The sequence below is a fragment of the Phocoena phocoena genome, chromosome 7 (genome assembly GCF_963924675.1).
Source record: "Phocoena phocoena chromosome 7, mPhoPho1.1, whole genome shotgun sequence".
Classification (NCBI taxonomy): domain Eukaryota; kingdom Metazoa; phylum Chordata; class Mammalia; order Artiodactyla; family Phocoenidae; genus Phocoena; species Phocoena phocoena.
Window position 1 is genome coordinate 30,503,088 of NC_089225.1, and position 20,558 is coordinate 30,523,645.

The following is a 20,558-nucleotide window of genomic DNA, read 5'->3' on the forward strand; positions in this document are numbered from 1 at the left end:
GTTATGTGAATATTTCTTGGCAAGGAAAAAAAAAGCAATAGACATAAAGAAGATTAAATTTTAAAATGAATTTCACCAAAGTGATTTTTTTTAAAGTGTCCATCAAAAGATACCATTATGAAAATAAAAATGCAAGTCACAGGCTGGAGAAAATATTCATAATCCGTACATCTGACAGAGGATTTGCATCCAGAATACATAAATAATTTCTACAAATCATTAATAAAATGTTAACTAGCCAATATAAACAGGCTAGATAATTGAACAGCCACTTATCAAAAGATATGTCAAGCCAAAAGCCCACTGAACCATTCTCCACTTGGGTTAAATAAAAACCACTTCATGCTCATTTGAAGAACTAAATTAAAGACTGATAATACTAAATGTGATGATTTGGAGGAACTAGAACTTTCATATGTTACTGGTGGGGGTACAAAGCAATACACCCCTTTGGTAAACTGTTTGGCTGTTTCTTACAAAGTTAAACATACTCCATCAACCCATTGTCCAGAAATTCCACTCTTAAATATTTACAAGAGAAATGAAGCATATGTTCACAAACAGCAGTGTGCCAAAATGTTTGTAGCAATTCATAGTAGCCCCAAACTGCTAAAACCCAAATATCCTTAAGAGAAAAAAGGATATATTCTGATATATTCATATGATGGAATTCTACTCAGCATTTATAATAGAATATGGCACTGTATAATGAATAACACTGGAGAATTAAGCAACAACAAAAACAGCAAAACATTTGGTTGAATAAAAGAATCCAGACACAATAGAGTACATGCCATATGATACAATTTGTAAACACTTCAAATACAAGGTAAAAGTTGTATATATTGATTGAAATCAGAGCAGTAGCTGCCTATGAGTCCTGAGAATGATTGTAGGGCAGCATAAAGGAAATTTTTGGTATGATGGAAATGTTCTCTGCATTGGGTACAGGGTTGTATATATTAGTTAAAAATCATTGAATTATACACTTAAATGTGCACATTTCATTGTATATAAATGTTGTCTTAATTTAAAACAAATGTTACCAAAGTTGGTTAATAAATAAGAAGACCATTAACAGGAAGAGGAAGCACCTGTGTAAGTAGCATTGACTTTTTTGTGACTCCCTGAATACTATGCCCTTTCATAGTTCCTTACTGTCCTCCTTCAGCTCTAACTGGCCCTTCACAAAATTTTCCCTTATCTCTTTTGTATCCACCTCCTTTATAAGGCAATCTCTGCTCTTCTTTTTTGATAGCTCTCTTCAATTCTCCTCTTTCTCCATCTTAAGACCAATTCTGATAATCCTTATTCCTATTAAGGTGTGAGTGACAAATAGCATTGTTAAACTGTTGACTTTCTGCCAAATATTTATTTTTTATAAGTGAAATGTTAGAACTCAGTGTCAAAGAAGTAGCTCAAAATAATTTGCACTATCTCAATAAATTTAGAATTTTATCTTTTATATATATATATATATATATATTTTTTTTTTTTTTTTTTTTTTTTTTTTTTTGCAGTACGCGGGCCTCTCCCATTGCGGAGCACAGGCTCCGGACGCGCAGGCTCAGCGGCTACGGCTCACGGGCCCAGCCGCTCCGCGGCATGTGGGATCTTCCCGGACCGGGGCACGAACCCGTGTCCCCTGCATCGGCAGGCGGTCTCTCAACCACTGCGCCACCAGGGAAGCCCTATCTTTTATATTTTTAATCAGTTGCTCAACTAATACTGAGTTGCCAGAGAGTTTGATGAACCAGGGGATAAATTGAAGAGCTGTCAATCTGGGGAGAAGTGGGCAGATCTTAAGCAAATGAGGACTTAATGAATGTACATAAACAAAATGACAAATGTTTTTGAAAGGGGGGGGCGTCTTCTAGGACTCTTTCCTCTTCTTCTTCTCTTCCATACATTTCACTTTCTATTCTATCACTGAATGTTTGAAAAATCACTCTAGTGTGTCTCATCAATTCTGTGACCATTCCTATTCATCTTGCTCAAATTCTGCTGTCTCTCACTTGTCCTAAGATGTCACCTTATTCACCTCTGTGATTCCAATTGTGTCCACCTCCTTTCTTACCAATTTTCCCTCCCCTTTCATTCTTCATCCTCTTTTTAAAAAAAAAAAAAAAAAAATTTATTTATTTATTTTTGGTTGCATTGGGTCTTCGTTGCTGCACAGGCTTTCTCTAGTTGTGGCGAGTGGAGGCTACTTTTCCTTGCAGTGCACGGGCTTCTCATTGTGGTGGCTTCTCTTGTTGCAGAGCTTGGGCTCTAGGTGCGTGGGCTGCAGTAGTTGTGGTACGCAGGCTCAGTAGTCGTGGCTCGCGGGCTCTAGAGCGCAGGCTCAGCAGTTGTTGCGCATGGGCGCCGCGGCATGTGGGATCTTCCCAGACAAGGGCTCGAACCCATGTCCCCTGCATTGGCAGGCGGATTCTTAACCACTGCACCACCAGGGAAGTCCCCATCCTCTCATTGATTCTCTCCCAAATTCCAGCTACACTAAGTGTGGGTGGTTTGCAAATAGATTATACCCTTTCATGTTTCTGTACCTTAGCATAGACTATTTCCTTTTCCTGGAAAGTCCACGCCGCGGCACTGACTTCATTAAGATCCAAGTAGTTAACTAACTTTTTTCAGGAAGCCATAGTCTGCTCTCTCCTGTGCATGCTTCCCTTTGGTGACTTTTGCTTATTATTGTACATGCCATTTTTTCCTTTTGCCTGCTAGATTGTAAACTCCTTGAGAAAGGGATTGTGATAATCTAGGTATTCTATTTTCTGGACCAGTATCTGACCCACTGTAAGCATTCAATAAATATTTGTTGACCTAATGTTTTATGAGAAATATTTAAAAAGATAACTAAACTTTCTTTTCTTTCTGTTTGAAATGTTTGTGTGTATGTATATTTGCTTCAGTTTTTTTTTTGTTTGTTTTGTTTTAATTTTGGTCTTCTTCCTTTATTTACACATATCTACACACATGGAAAACCATTAACAAATGTTATTGAAGGAAGGTGCCAAAAGAAATTAACATAAATGGGTATATTCTCTGGAGTTGAACATTTTGCCATTTATTTTTCATGAGATAGCTTCTGAAACATCAGTCTTCACTGTAAAAAAACCTAATGAAGCAAAGCTGACTTTAGGAGCCATATTTGTAAAAGAGAAGTAAAAAGATTAGTTAATATTCTTTTAAGAAGATGATTTTCCTTTACCCAGTTTACTTATGTGCAAATCACTGACCCACTTTTAACATAATGAGGATAATAGGTAGGTTTGGGTAGGTATCAAAATTAAAGTCTAAAGTCTGCGTCTAAATTATGAGTTGCTTGCTTGTGAGAAATTTCCTAACTGGGACGGCTTCCAAAAGCACTTTACTGTAGCTTCATGGAATTTTCTCAACTGTTTTATTTGGTTCCTTCTCCACACCTCTTCCCTTGTGCATAGAGGCACATCTGTCTGTTTTCTGCCTTATCAAGCATGCATCTACATCTGTGAGGAAAACTCCACTTCCTAGGCTAAAAACCTGTATCTGATTGTGGTAATAAAGCTCTACTTCCTCAGTTCAAAACATACATCAGACAAGACCAATTACTTCAAATGACTCATAGTAACAGGCAAAGCAAAAGTTGTCTTTTCAAAGCCTTTGAACTTCTCCTGCTTCAAAGGTGTACTAAAACGTGGTTATGAGGTGATTGTCTAAAATTGCCAAATTACCAGTTTCCAAGCTTTGACATTTGCTATTTTGCATAACTAGACAAAGGAAATCAGTGAGATTACCTTCCAGGGGGAAAAGAGACCCAAAAAAAGGGCAGACAAAAAAGTAACTATGACATAGGTGAGGCTGGTGGCCATGATGCCTCTTAGGCAAAGGGCAGGAATTAACTATTGATAGAATCAGGTTACTAAGTTAAGCAAGCAGATATTTTTCATTCTTATTCTTGCTCTTAAAAACATAAAAAATATATTACTCTGAGAATGATCAGCGAATACGATTTTTCTTAAAGAAGCCACTGTCCAGAAGTTTTGCCTGATATTTTGAACTCTGGTGAAATACTTCCCGATACTCGCTTATGTGTCAAAAATGTCAGTAGCGGTAAAAGTAGTCAAAACTCATAATTGCCTGTCAGCTGTCTGGGGATTTGCGTGAATTGAATTTGTGGCCATATCTGTTTCTGTCCTTTCTCTAGAGTGAATTTAGTCTGACCTTCTTCAAGGGAAATACTTTCTATAGGTTTACTGCCTTCCTACCATACCTTTCAATAGCATAAAAGGCTTTTTATTTTACTTCTTGTAAACATCTTTAAAAATGTTTACCTTCTTTATAAAACTTCTTCCTAAGCACAGCAGGAACAGCTGAGCCCAATGGCTATGGGCAAGTTCTCTAGAGTCAGATGCCTCAGTTCAAATCCTGGTTCTGTACGTCCATTCACCTGGATGCCTTTAGATGGGCTACTGACTTCTCCCTGTCTTAATTTCTGCATCTACAAAATGGGGATAATGTTGGGAATTCCCTGGCGGTCCAGTAGTTAGGACTTTGAGCTTTCACTGCCGAGGGCCCAGGTTCAATGTCTGGTGGGGTTTAATCCCTGGTGAACTAAGATTTTACAAGCCTCGCGATGCGGCCAAAAAAGAAAAAAAAAAAACCAAACAAATGGGGGTAATGTAAAAGTACCTATCCCATGGGTTGTTATGAGTCAGAAATACATTAATATTTATAAAGCATTTCAAATAGTATCTGGCACATGGTAAGCCATATACGTGTTTTGTAAAATATTTTAAAATGATAACGTGTGTATATTTAATTTACTTTTCAGAGCTTGATTAAATTGAGAGCACAATGATTTTGTTTTTCAAAAGCGATATAATCTGATGAGAAAAAACGCTGAGGCCCACTGCCTGAGTCTAAGGAGAAGTACTTGGTAGTTGGAACTAGCCAGCTTCTCCCGTAATTGCCACCATACCAAGCCACTAAAGGGTTCCCCTGGCAGAAAGTTCAAACATACTACTGAATCCAGTGAACTAAGCCTTGTCTCCAAATATTTTTTCTTATTTTCTTAGTGTGTCACCCCTCTTAAAATAAGGAGCAAAAAATCTGCGACCCTTGAAAACATACCCTTTCTTAACAATGAGCAATAAATGAGCAATTTTGATTAGGTGATATTATTCACAATTTATAAATACCTAGCAGTCAGGCATGGTGCAACCACCAATTCTTAGACATTTAGATCAAGAGAGACACTTTAGATTAGTTAGTTCAAGAGTCTCACTTTACAGAAGAAGACTACAGTGAAACAGACACAGATAGGTTTTCCAAGATCATAGTCACAATTAGCAATGGATTTGGGTCATGCTGTTGGAGAGCCTGCCTTTGGAGTCAGGCAATCCTGAGTTCAATTTGCATCTCTCCCACTTCTATACCACTGAATGCATCTTAATCTTAGTTTCCTCAACCCCGAAAATATAGTGAGATGATACTTGTAGATGAGATAATAATTGTAAAGCAATTAGCATATTGGCTGGCTCATAGCAAACTCTCAATAAATCATACCTATTTTTATTGTTAGTCTTATTATTTCCTTGTCTCCTGTGTCTCTTCCATCATAAAACCAAATACCAGATGTTAAAATAAATACTAGTCTCCTCCAAATGATTATTGTCGAATCATACCCTCTATGATTTGCTGCCCTTCATAGTCTATCCAACACAGGTGGTTTGTAGATGCCCAGTTGGCACCTTAATTTGTAAGGCAAATAGTGACTGAGTCAAAATTTCATACTCACATTTATATATAGCACAGACCCTGTAAATAAACCTGCAGAGTCAAGTTTTATCTTGTCCACTTTGTGTCATCAAGCTCTTGTACAGGAAATGGAGTGTATTTAATATTGGTGACTCTGTATGTGTCATTTAATTGTCTCTATTGATTGGATTTCATCAGAGTGTGGGGCTTGGACAGAGGTTTGATTAGACTGCTAGTATTCTTGGCCGTTTTCTTTTACCCGACACCATATCAATGTACCTTCTGGTGTGGTATCACTTTCAAAATCAATATCTGAAAAAAGCCCTGCACACAGGCGCCCAGGAAGAAAAGGCAGTGCCTCTTAAGTCTCCTTATACACACAGATTAAACCTCTCCAATTGAAAAAGATTTATTGCATGTTTTAGAGCAGGATAGAGGAGAAAATAAGAACTGAAGGTGTCTCCATAGATTTCTTGTGTAATTTATGCATCATTTTATATTTAAAAGTGTCAAATTCTCCCTGTTAATGTTGGTTGACGTTTGAGAATGGATCATTTTTATCAATGAAATTTTACACTTTCAATCTAGTGCTTTTTTCCCCTAGATGTAATAATAGTCTATAAATATATTTTTTGGGCAAACTGATATCTTAGACAGACTATTCTTGCCCAAATTCATTTTGCATGGATTTAATTGCTGTGAAATGTCCACTGGGCCTCCAGACTAATCTTCCACTGAAGCAAAGTTTACTTTTCTATTTGCCAAAGTTGCTCCATCATGAATTCACAAAGCTCAGGCTCCAGATTTAAATAACACAAACTAAGTAGCATTAAGCAGCAAATGTGTCTCTTTATGCTAGGTTCATGGAGTTTGTGGTGGTGTCATTATGCTGACTGGGAAAGGGGCTGGGATAAAATGCTTATTTATCTCTCCTCTGAAACATGGAATTTTCTCAGAGGTCAGTTGCTGGGATCTTGGTAGTCAGGGTTGAACTGAAACTCCTAGGAGTAGATGAGGCAATTTGAATAACTTCAGACTATTTTAAGTATCAAAACCCTGGGGTTTGGAAATAATATATTCTATACCGTAAAATGTAAATTCCTAATAAAACAAGTTACCTGGCACCAATATACCCAGCGTTATACCCTGAGATGGAAGTCTTCTGCCATAGAGTGATAGGAATGAATGGATAAAGAGCATGAACTCCATTCTGTACTACCACTGTCCTCTTTTTTTGCAATACCTCTCTGTCTGTAACTTTATCATCTCCTCCTTCAGGTTCTTTTATCCTTGCCTTGTGCTCTTCCTTTTTGTCATATGTTACTTTAGAAAAGTGCTTGGCAAACTAAAGACCCTGAGCCAAATCTGGCAGCTTTGTTGTGTAGCAGAGACCATCTGGCCAGCAAAACCTAAACACTTGCTACCTGGTCCTTTGCAGAAAAAGTCTGTAGACCCCTGTATTAGAGCAACAAGTTTTCATTGTGAAATGACAAATTTTATGTGGGACGAGTTGGAGGGAAACGCAATTCCTCCCCAAAATACCATCCTGTTCTCTGATAATAATTGTATTTTCTGTATCTCATTTCTAAAGTTACAAGTATCGGACTGTCATTTCTACTTACATTTCTGTATAATGTTCTCAATGTCAGGAAATATTAAGATGCTGAAAACGTAGTTCTGTACATTTTGCTATCTTCTGTGATGACTCTCTCACTCTTATGAAATGGTTAAAGTGTGTGGTTGCCTCTGAAGAGAGAGAAAGTATATATTTATATACATATTTAATGTTTTGAATTGTGATTTTTATAAGCATGTGCACAAATATATTTAATACAGATTTTAAAATTAATTATTACTAAAGAGCTTTTCCCAGATTCTGGTCAATATATTATATAGAGACTTTTTCTACATTTAGAGAGAAATGATATATCAGGTAAAAATCAGTTTGTAACACAGTAATTTTCACATACATACTCACTTAAACTTTTTTACATTTATAATCAGGGAACCCCAAGCAAGAAAATTATAACTCAGTTGAACTAAAGCAAAGATTCTCAGGCATGACCTTTCCCAAATTGTTTTAGAACTTAATAGAAGTAGCCACCATTTAGTGAGTATTTACTGAGTATCAAGTGTTTTAGGTATAACGTGTCAGTTAATCTCCCTAACAATGCTGTGAGGAGGGTTGGAGATGAGGAGACAGAGGCCAAGAGTTTAGTCACCCTCAGTCAAAGGCAGACGTGTCAAGTCTAGAGCTCAAGGTCTTTCCACAACACCGGGTACTTCTAACTGAAGGCAGATCTCCATGGTATGCAGACTTCAAATACTTCTTGGAGGCCAGTTTCACTAGGGATTTGGGAACAGAGAGACCCAGACACTTTCAGAACAGCCCTAGGAGCTTTGATGAGTCCATTGAAAATCTAAGTAGTACACATTAGGAAAAGAGTGTGTGTTCTGCTTTTCAGTTCATCAGGGTGTGGAATCTTGGGGGAAAGATGTCCACTGCAATTCATGAGAGGGAAGAAGTTCCCCAAGTTCAGCTTTTATTTTCCAGAATCTGAATTCGGATTCAGAGCACTCATCCTTCTACAGCCTAGGGCTGAAGTCATCAGTGAAGATGCTGCTGCTATATCATGTAAAGAGTTTCAGTGACCCCCCAAGTCATGGAAACTTGTTCTTAAGGGCCCAGAGGGATCTGGGCTGAAAACAAAAATTGGGGCATATGTTCTTGATCTGCCCTCCTGACATGACGTATGCTGTGGTTAATTTTGCTAAAACTTTGTTCTGATCAGGTTACTTCCCTTTTCAACAACCTTGCCAAAACAATAAATATTTATTTCCAAAGAATATTTTCTCTGTGCATTTAAACAGTTTGCTATACATCAACGAGATCCTGGAGATGTGTGTATGGTGTGTCTGTGTCTATGTTCTTGTTGATCACATCCTGTAGGTAATAACAAACTGAAAACAGTACAGTCGTCCCTGGTATCTGCAGGGGATTGGTTCTGGGATCCTCCATGGGGACCAAAATCCATGGATGCTCAAGTCCTTTATATAAAAGGATGTAGTATAGTTGGACCTCCGTGTCTGCAGGTTCTGCATCCACAGATATGGAGGGTCAACTCTACAGGAGAAAGGATATGAGAAAAGAGTCTCACCACAGGATGGAGGTGGGACATGGAAAAGGGTTGGGTGAGAGTTGGGAGCTTGCTCTAGCCTGGGACTGGGAAGGTCTCACGGGTGATGTAACTTCAGATGAAAAACTCTAAAACTCTAGTATTGAAAGAGAGTCAGATCTAGGTTTTGTGGTGCCTGAAACTCATACCATTTGTGAGGGGGGATTCTTTAAGAAAAAAAGATACAAAACCACAAGCATAAAATCACATAGGAAGTCTTGAAAGATGCCTTAAAATCTTAGGTTTCCTTAGCTCATAGTAAATCTGTTTCAGGTTGGACATTGACATTGTAACCTGATTTTCTCGCTGGGAGCAAATGCCTCTGTCAGCAGATAAAGAGTATCTCTAGGAGCATTTCAGGCATCCTAGGCTGAGATCAAACTGAAGTTTTGTCCTGGACTGTTGGAGAGGCAATCGGGTCTCTGGAAGCTCATCCAGATGCCAAGGTTAAGATACACTAGAAGTCTCCTGGTTGAGGTGCTGGGCTGTTCTGTGACCTTGAGAAAGACTGGGATCCGGGCAAACTCATGCCATGTAAAGATCCCCAAGGATGAATGTAAGGTACAGCTGTGAGGGCAACCACAAAGGAAGCAGTGTTATCCTGCTGTTCTTCCCTATCGTTATCTTCAAACCAGGAGAAAAGTTGGGAAGACTGGCAAATTAACTTCTGTTGTTTTGTGACAATTCCAGGGGAGAGCCTGCTCTTCATTTAGGTTGTGTGGTGAAGAGAGAGGCTGTGCATTCCCCCTCAACATCTCAGTGGGTGTCTCTGAGGCAGCAACACCCTCACAGGTCCATGGGAAGCAGAGGCAGGAACAGGACATGAAGGATCCAGTTCTGAGTGGAAAGGATATGGCACCTTGTAGAAAATAACTGAGAAACACTCTGAAAGTGAACTGTTTTACCACTTGGAAATGTTCGGTCTCAAACTCACTTAATTGGTGTACTTATCAAGTGCATCAACAACCTTAAGAACAGGTTGGTGTTGCCTGGTAGACATAAAATCAAAGCAAATAAACACTAAATAACATGGCTATATTTCCTGTCACTGACCTTTGTTCAAGGGTTCCTTCCATCTTGCTTACCAACTGCTTATCCCCAGTCAATCTGTATTGGATGAAAACGACCTGTCCTATGAGGTCCAGCTCAACTGGCCATGGAATATGAAAACCTTCCCTGATTCCCCCAATCACAAACGGTCTTTCTATTTGAAGCATTATGTCTTTACATCTTTCTATGGCTCTACACACTTTCATCTAGAAGTGTGGTTACTTTAGTGAATATCTGGACTAGCCTCTCTTGTCTATGAGGATTAGAATGTTACTCAGGTTCTCTTAAATCTTTTGGGTTTCTGTTTGCTTAATAGTGTTTGTAACAAGGCAAAACACTGCACACTGAAATCTCATGGGAAACAAGAGATAGTCCTAGAACTGAGCTACCCAGATGGAAACAAAGTTGGGAAGTTAAAGGAACCTATCAGCTGTGGGTACAGCAGTCATCTTCATTCACCGACCCAGCCTCACATCATACAAAGCCTGTAGAAAGGAAGCTCATCTTGGTAGGTAGCAAGCCAGTACTGCGAACACAGTGGTTGATGGGGCACTAAGCACACAATGCCCAGATGGACTGAAGGTTGTCTGGGTTGTAGCATGAATGCGTTTCTTAGAGGAAGATACCATTCTGATAGCAAATGTATGAGCTTGGTTACCCATGTACTAAAAAATTATATTTTTCTCCTCAGCTCCTCTACTCCCTAGAGCCAAAATCCTTCCATTGAAGACTTTGTCATTAGGTACTATGACAATGCTTAGTTCCCAGACTCTCATAGGCCAGTCTCCATCTTACTCTCTGTGTATCCCTCAGAGCAAGACCTTTTGCACATAGGAGGCTCTCAATAAGTTTTGAATGAATAGGTGGCTAGAAATCAGCTGTAATATCCTTCTGCATATACATCATATGTAAGCTACCAGGGTTTGGGGATTTTTTCCCCTTTAATCTGTATTTTCACTAAGAGAAGGAGGGGAGTCATTATTCTTTGACACATGAAGTACCTCATTTTTAATGTAGGTAAACTGCCTGTTCAGAGGAAACAGTACATTGTGGTACTGAAAACAACTGTATGGCTCATGAGAGCTACCTTATTATCTGACTAAATTGGTTTATGTAGAAAAAACTAAAGAATAGAAAATATACTTCAAACATTAAGTAAATATCTTAAATGGAATCAAATTCTTGGAGAAGATATGAAAGCTCTCCATCTGAGGTCAGGATGAGGATGGGGGAAGGCTTGAATCTTTAGCTGATTTGTTGAAGAAAACTTAGCAGTATGTAGTACGTGGTGAAGAATAATCCTGAATTGGCACAAGCAAGAAAGGTAGGATTTGCCTGCTTCTTTGAACATTAGTTCATATCCTTCATATTCATTATACTGTAGACCATTAAGCTATTTTATGGGCATGAGAGAAGTTCAAGTACAGCACAAGTTGCCAAAAGGATTATGAATTTCATTTTGATTGATCAATAATTAACTGTACCTTGTGAAATTACAGGCTTGACTAACTGTGGAACGTATTGTAGTGAACAGCCCAAGCTGCCAGAAAGAACAGAGAAGACAGAAGAAAAAAAGATGGAAACTGAAACATCTGTCCCCTTTATGCTGCAAGAGCTGGTAACCAAGATCTCGCTGTTTCCTTCTCTATCTAAAGTACAAACAGCATAAAGCAGGGATTGGACTGATACAGGACACTACAGAAGATGTTTGCTTATAATTATTTCTAGCACTTTTTTGAAGCTCAGGGATAAAACATTTCCAATTATTCATCAAGCTCTTGGAACACAGGCCTCTATAAGAGGGATTTAGCAGAACACAAATAGCACACAAGGGTACAGATGAAAGGAAAGAATGTGAAGGGATTATTACCATAAAAAAGCAAATGACTATTTGATGGAATTACAATACAGGGAGTCAGAGAGGGATGGGAAAATAACGCTAATTGATAAATACATAGCTGTTTAGCATTAATTTGAATTATGTCATGGCTGTGAAATGAATAGTAACTGTCATTTGTTTTTCACACGTGAATATATATATATGTATATATATATATATATATATACACACACACACACATATACATATATATATATATATATAACTTTTGAAAGATAACTATTCTAGACTTCCGTTGCCTCAGTGGCTGCCTTAGAAAAGCTGTCCACTTTCCTTCAACCAATGAGAGCTCTAATTATTAAAATATTGGTGGAAATTCCCTTTACTAATATCTGACAGCCTTAGTTTACCCAAAATACACAATTCGTACTACCCATTTATGGTTTACATCTACGTACTTCTAAGCAGGTTTTTTTTATTTAGAAGATATTTCTTTCTTTTTGTTTGTTTGTTTAATTATTTATTTATTTTATTTTTGGCTGCGTTGGGTCTTTGTTGCTGTGCACAGGCTTTCTCTAGTTGAGGCTAGCAGGGGCTACTCTTTGTTGCAGTGCGTGGGCTTCTCATTGCCATGGTTCCTCTTGTTGTGGAGCATGGGCTCTAGGCGCGCGGGCTTTAGTAGTTGTGGCTCGTGGGCTCCAGAGCACAGGCTCAGTAGTTGTGGCGCACGGGCTTAGTTGCTCCACGGCATGTGGGATCTTCCTGGACCAGGGCTCGAACCCATGTCCCCTGCATTGGCAGGCGGATGCTTAACCACTGCACCACCAGGGGTTTTGAGTACTGTTTAATGTGGAAAAATGTTAAAATCTAAGCCAAATCTGAAACAAAGTATAGGACTGACTATCCCTGTTTCTGTTCTGTAATTCCTCTACATACTTTTCTTCCTTTGTTAGTACAGAGAAAAGTTAAATTATCTAGCAATAACAGCAATTTTAGCACAAACATGCTTTTAAAATTGCATTTGGCAGATTTATGGATGCTGGGGAATCTCAAAATAGAAGGTGAAATCACTTTCTAACCACAAATAGCTAAGCCACCCCAGTAACAGTATAGTTCAGACCTGGGAATAGATTACCTTTCAAAAAGATATTGAATTTAAGTATTTCTTTCCAGCTACCTCTGATCAGATAAAAGGATTTCTATTTATTTTTTAATAAAATAAAATACTTGGGAGAAAAGTACCAAAGGAATTCAAATTAAATGGCAAGACAGGATCTCTAAAACTCTTCTATTATCCCAAACTATAAGAACCCATCCATTGGTTGTTCCACTCAGGAATGTTGAAGTTCTCACAGGCCCATTCAATCATGAACTGTACTTGCCCCAGAGTGTCCTTCAGAGAGCAGAGAGGCACTAGATGGTTAGGTCTTTGAGGTTTTCTGTAGTTCTCTTTCTATTTTTGTTTCCTAAACTTTGTGTTACATACAACTCAAATTTTTAGTTTCAGACAAATAGTATACTTGCGGGTGTAGTTAAGACGTAAGATTCATGATGGCACAGCATAATAAAAGAAATCAGTTTTGCTACCTAATAATGTGCTTCAAAGAATAGAGAAAGTTTAATGTGCTGTTGAGGAAGGCACACATTTACAAGTTAAGATATATCGGTCACCAATGCACTCAATAAATATTAACGTCACAAATCTGCATAATTGTAGTTCTAAACACAAGAACCTTTTCTGGTCAGTTTGTGGGGAGAGAAGAGTAAAAACGGTGAGATACTATAGGGTCCTGGAAGAACTGAGACCTTCAGAATATCAGATAGGTCAAGAAATAAATGTGTATGAAATAGGATTGCAACATTTTTTTTGAACAGAGAAAGCATTTACCGATAAGGAAAAAAACAAAAGATGGAAAGGTATCTAGTCATTTTCTGTGTGTATCTCTTCTGAAATTGGGGATAGGAAAAATATTTCAGTTTTATACTGATTTTCTCATGGCTTTTGGAAATTATTTATTTACATTACACTAAAATAAATACCACAATAAAGTTTTTGTTTACTATGATTTAAAGTAAATGTTTCATGACCAGGATTTAAAGTTACATTTGTGACTGCAAATAATTCTTAGAAATGAATATTTCCTTGTTTTGCTTTTATACTAAACAAATCTGCAGCAAGTTACTTTAAAAATGAAATAAATCTTGTGTTCATAGTGACAGTCAATAACACTACAGCATAATAATCAATTGCTATTTGTAGCAGCAGGACTAGCAGTGGGGGCAGATCAGTGCAAATTACTGTCACTGTGTGCTGTCATGTATGCAGCCAGCCCGTAGAACCCAAGACAAATGAAGCTCGATACAGCAGAACGAGACAGTACTTAGTCATACCTGCACCACAACAGAGGAATGTGGGTTGGCATCAAATATAACAGGAAAGTGGATATAAATCTAAAACATTGATGGGTAAGAAAAATAAATTAATCCAGCTAAGAGTTCTGTTCCCAAGATTCAAAGTTAAATGCTCATACCTTTTTTTTCTATGAGCTGGAAATTGGTGGATTACAGGTGTCTAGGGATCTACAAAAAGGTTAGATGGCTTTTTAGTGAACGCCAGAGAAGTCTGTGCTGTACTTGACTCTGTTTCAGAGAGATGACTGACTCTAAAATCAGATATTAGGTGTAAATCACTAGTAATGGCCAATTCTAATGACAAATTTAAGTGATAATATATTCCACATACAAATAAGAAACAACTAAGAGGGGTGAAAACCACGTTTGTCAATATCATTGGGGTTAAAATATTTTTTTAATCTTTTCAATTTTTTTATATTTAATTCAAAGAAAGAAAGGAAGCCGCTGGTCTATCTTTGGGAAATCCTTAAATCTTTTAGCCAATCAAGTAATTTTAAAGCTAGAACTACTGATTTTCTACCTTAGTCTCTTTCTGTGATGAATCAGACGACTTGCCTTCTTTTTGCAGGTAAGTAATACAGAATACAGAGAGTATGGGGAGAAGGCAACCAGTATATTCAAATCCACGAAAGAAAGAAGCCGAGCAAATTGACAATAGCATAGTAATCCCTCCATTTCTAACACTCCCCGATAGTTAATGAAGTTTGCAGAGAGGTATAGTCACTCATTCAGGAGAAAAGGGCTCAGGACCAACCGTGTAATCTACTGCCCCCTGTTTTAAATGAATCTGGGGTGCCCCTTGTTCAAAAGTAATAAGAATTTCAAGACCACACAACAGACCACTGAACCAAGCGTGGGCCCTCTAAATGTGGGGCTTCCTCCAATGACCCAGATTGTGCACCCATGAAGCCAGCCATCGATGCGAGAGTTCATCTTCCTAAGCTTTGACCTCCCCACAAACACCAGCCTAGTTTGGTTTATGTTACTTAACCCTCAACAAATTGATCTCTAAAACAAGGGTTACAGATTGATAGCCTGCAGGCTGAAGTTGGCCCAGAGACATATTCTGGTCGACCTGATGGGTGACTCTTATAGGTCAAGACTGAGTAACAGCTGATCCCTTTGGATGAGACTTCTTCTCTCAGTCCCTATTATTTCTTATTCTTTGACAGTGAGCCATTTTTGCCCCTTACATACCTTCCTAGCCCCTGTTAACATTTGAGTTTACCACCCATAAAATGGTAATGGAAATCTTTAGCTAGCTTTCCCTGATCCTAAATAGCAGTGCAAATAATAGTAGTAAAAGCATCATGCTGAAAAAACCTACATGGATCTTTTTTTTTTTTTTTTTTTTTTTTTGCGGCTCCGGACGCGCAGGCTCAGCGTCCATGGCTCACGGGCCCAGCCGCTCCGCGGCATGTGGGATCTTCCCAGACCAGGGCACGAACCCATGTCCCCTGCATCAGCAGGCGGACTCTCAACCACTGCGCCACCAGGGAAGCCCTCTACATGGATCTTAAGAAAACATTAGTTAAAGCAAAAATAAGTTAATAGTATTGATGAAATGCATATTCTATAAACTATGCTCTCAGGAAAAATTTGCCTTAACTCACTACCTCCTTTAATGAAAACCTGTTAGGAAGAAATGCCACTCTCTACTTTCACCCTGTTTAATTCACTGATCTAGATGGGGGGAAAAAAAAAAAAACCTCAAAAATTCACTTACCAATACGTTGAGCCATTTACAATTCTGAAATCACATTAAAAGCAACTAACAAACACCAAGGGGAAAGGGGCAGAAACACTTAAGTACAATTAAAAGAAACTGAAATGACCCTCGGAAGGAAACTGTGATGAATGAAAAATAGTAACTCTTTTCCCAAGTAAAATGACTTTATCAAAATGACAGCATGATGCCTAAAATATGTACATTATTTAGAAATGTGACAATTCACTCAATTGTTAAACATGGTGGTGATAAATTGTAGTTTTCTAAAAGGGACGAAATGACCTGAAAAATAATGCACCTATGATTTAAGAAAACATTTCTGCCAAATATGATAATGCTTTGAGTTCAATACAGTGACTTTCTTATTGATAGTTCATGTTATTAATGGCTTAAATATATAACTCTGTCTTATAACTCTATCATGGGCAGAATCCAACTGCAAACCCAGTGTGTATTTTTATTGCTTTCATCTTGCTAGATTATTTTCAAGATAGAAAGTCTACACCAATTTAATTGTGATTAGACTTAACTTCTAGACTAAGCTCACATATAAGAAGATGAACAAATCCTAGAATGTCTTTTTGACTACTGCTTCAACTTCCCAACGAACGGAATGAAGAACTTAATATAAATTTTTGGTCTCTACTGTATTTTACTCTGTAGTTTTGGCTCTGCTGTATGAAAGCCATTTGCCTTATTTGCAGCATGTGGAAAAAAGAAAGCACACAGCAATACTCTTGAGTCCAACTTTTGCCACAGTCAGCCACTGTTTCTGAGATTCAGGTCTGTATAAGTATATTAGAGCGGATTTTTTTCCTTCATTCTGCCTCTATTCCCCAAACTGTAATTCCATTCAAAGAAATATTTGTCATGTAAGTCAGCAAGGATTAGAACTATCTTTAAGAGATTGCTTTTAGAATATTATTGGTGTTTACCTGGCAGAGAACAGATAAGGCTACTGCTACCATTATTGTAATTTTACTGAAGATGTGCCTTTTTTTTTTTTGGCGGTACGCAGGTCTCTCACTGTTGTGGCCTCTCCCGTTGCGGAGCACAGGCTCCGGACGCGCAGGCTCAGCGGCCATGGCTCACGGGCCCAGCCGCTCCGAGGCACGTGGGATCTTCCCGGACCGGGGCACGAACCCGTGTCCCCTGCATCGGCAGATGGACTCTCAACCACTGCGCCACCAGGGAATCCCTGAAGATGTGCCTTTTTAATGATGAAAACCGTGTTAGGACTTTGGAGAATGGCTTTCTCTGTTTAAAATATATGCTGCAGAGCTCAAACCTTAAACTAGATGTGTTAGATATGAGATTTCTTTTTTAACAGAATAAATTTAAGGTGGAGCATGATGTGTCACTAAAAACGTTTCCCAGGAGAAATCTATCTCATGAGGGTGTGATTCATTTGGCCCAGGGAAACTATAAAGCTAGCACCACTAGCCCATACTTCTGAGTTGTTTGCTCTTCATGAAGTAGTCTAGGTATTATCTACTGACCTTTCTTCATTGTCATTTTTCTACAGCGATCTCCTTTTACAACCGGTGAATTCCACTTCATCTTTTCTATAATATCCACACATCCCTTGAGTAAGAAATATGGCTTATGGAAAAATGAATAAGACCTGGGCTTGACAACAATGAGATTAGCACTAAGTGGAGAGGTTTGCACACATTCTATCATTCTGTATAACCATCCGGAACAAAATGGGTCAGGGATGAGGCAGATTTGGCACTTTTATGGTTGACTAACCTGCACAGATTCACGTGCCTAATAAGTGTCAGGGCAAAGATTTGCACCTATGCTTAAAAGTCCCAGCTCTTTTCATTGTGCCATGTTGTCTTTCTTCAGGATCTATGGGTTACAGGCCTCTGTACCTTACAAGCCTTATCAATAAATGAACCAGATGACATTTTTGAGGATTTTTTGGATTGCATTAGAGGTAAAGTTTACAGAACTGGGAATCCAAAATAAAAATGACTGCCCTTTCCCTCATGACTCTTAAACTAAATTAAAACTGGAATAATTTTTGAATCCTAGAGTCTCAAGAAAGAAGCAAATACCATATAAACGAATTGATAACAAGAATTTTTTGAAATGTCTTTCCCATGATATCATGTATTTGCCAAAAGTTGAAATTTAGTAGAATCTTCTGAATCATAAGGTAACTACCAACCTTTATTTTTTATATTTTTGGTGTTAAGAATTTTTTAGTATTTAATTCTTTGAAAAGCAGTTATTTATTCACATATGTGTGTGAAGGTTTAGTATACATATCAATACAACAATGAATGACAAATGTCTTATCCTCGGTTTGCTTAAAATGATTAATAAAGTACCTGTGCAATACTTCTCAGTTAGCTAAAATACTAATTATATAGTTCTGTACCTGAAACCTTATGAACATATACTAGTAAAGAACATTAAAAATACCACATGTGGAGAAAAAAGACATTCAGTTATATTAAATAGCAGGTATAAATACCATTCTCATGACTATCTCATACATGTAGTTTCATTTTTGTGTCTGTACTTAAAAAATATAAAATGCAAACTCAGTATTATAACAACTTTGTCAATTAGCTAATTTTACAATGTGTAATTCCATCACAAACTTTCCAAGTACTATAAACACTAGTTATTTTTGATGCCCTTTCTATGTTTTCTGCAACATAGAAATAAATAGCAGGGTATTCAATTCCATCATTCATTGGTATTCCTGTTTATTATAGAGAGAAAAAAGGAACTCTAGAAAATCCCATTTATTTTATGTAGCATGTTTATGATACAGAGCATATCAAGATTTCTATTAAAATAGAAACTCACATTGAATGTTTGCTTGCAGTGCTGACCAACCAACTGTTGGTTCCAGAAAACACTGTTAGGAATTTTAATGATTTGAATTGTAAGAAATGCATTAGCATTAACTAAAGGTGATGAAAAATCTCTGCTTCTAGTTTTTAGACTCTCCCACCACCCCCCTTTTTTTCACTATTTCCTTTCCTTTCCTTACATTGGATTTTGTCATATGTATAGGTATAGCCATGTGGGGAAATGTGAGATTGATTGCATAGCAGTAACATAATATAAAGTGAATGGATCTAAGAGTCAAGATTTCACCAAATGAAATATTTTTAACTTCTATTTTTTACTAAGAAAAAGAAAACTAGATGGAAACTATTGTATCAATATTACTACTTAAAATTCTAATTATTTAGAATTGTAAGATGAAAAAGACTCTTAAAAATTGTATTGTGCTCTCCTGTCATGCAAGATGGTGGTAAAATAAAGCTGGAAACCCAGACATTAAGGAGGAAAAAGCAAAGGAAGGGTGATGTCAGTGGCAAGGTTAAGAAGGAAAACCACAGGGCAAAAATGCCTAAGAAAGGGAAACCCACTACAGCTGAAATTCTGTCTTAGTCAGAGGGATCTGCAGGCATTCCCCATCCAAGGAAAGCCATGTGCAAGAGGAAAAGTTCGGCAGTTAAATCCAGCATTGAGAGGCAAAAGGAGATGGTTCTTGCTACTGTCACAAGCCAGTTGCTGGTAAGAAGAATGGTGGCACCCAAGTGTTCAAACTTGGCAATATATCTAGTTATTATCCTACTGAAGAGGTGACTGAAAAGCTGTTGAGCCACTGAAAAAAGCCCTTTTGTTACCATGTGAGAAAACTTAGAGATAGTGTCATTTACAGATCAACTCTACTGGTCACCGCAGAGGCAAAAATGTGGCTTTCCTGAAGCAGCTTGCTACTTGTAATTGAATCTCTGGTTAGTTTCTCTATGCTGAACACAAAAGAAATTTGTCATTTTCCCCTCCACCAAAATTGAAATGAAAATACCCAAACATTGCATTGATGCCTACTTCAAGAAGGAGCTACATAAGCCCAGTCACCAAGATGAGATTCTTGACACAGAGAAAAAATTACCAGGTTACAGAGCAGTGCAATATTCATCGGAAAGCTCCGGACTCTCAAAGTATGCCAACAATCATAGCTGTTCCCAGCTCCATGATTATCTGCGTTCAGTGCTCTCTCTTACAAATGAAGATTATCCTCACAAATTGGTGCCCTAAATTTCTAACACAGAGCACTAATTAAAATAACCGAAACATTAAAAATATAGTATTGCTTTAAACATCATTCATACCAGCATATGTTTTCAGTTCAATTAATTAATATTGATTAATTAATATTTTGAGGTATTGGTACATAGAGAAAATATACATTTGATCAAAAATAAAATTTTTATGATAGCCAATTTTTCAAAATCTTTCCTTTTAAAATTAGACATTTCTGTCATTGAAAAGTTTGATTCTATATGCAAATTGTAATTAACAGGTAATAAAAAGCGAAGTAACTATTCAATACAAATAATAACTTAGTATTATTTTTCCCCAGAAATAAAAGTAAGGTTTTTAAAAAATATAATACTACCTCATTAAAGTCATAATGCTATTGATATACATGAAGTTTTCAGTGAACCTGGATTTTATTTTTTACTTATCATATATCAAATGATGTGAATGTAATGGTTCACAATTTTAAAGTACAATGATTCTATTTATAGAAATAAGAACAGACACTAGTAGATAAAATATATATGTT

General features: G+C 37.5%; 1 pseudogene; it reads left to right on the plus strand.

The window, feature by feature from the left end:
• The window catches only part of LOC136125360 (large ribosomal subunit protein eL6-like), a 32,546-nt pseudogene extending 12,520 nt beyond the window's left edge, over positions 1 to 20,026 (plus strand).
• Positions 20,027 to 20,558: the final 532 nt, after the last annotated feature.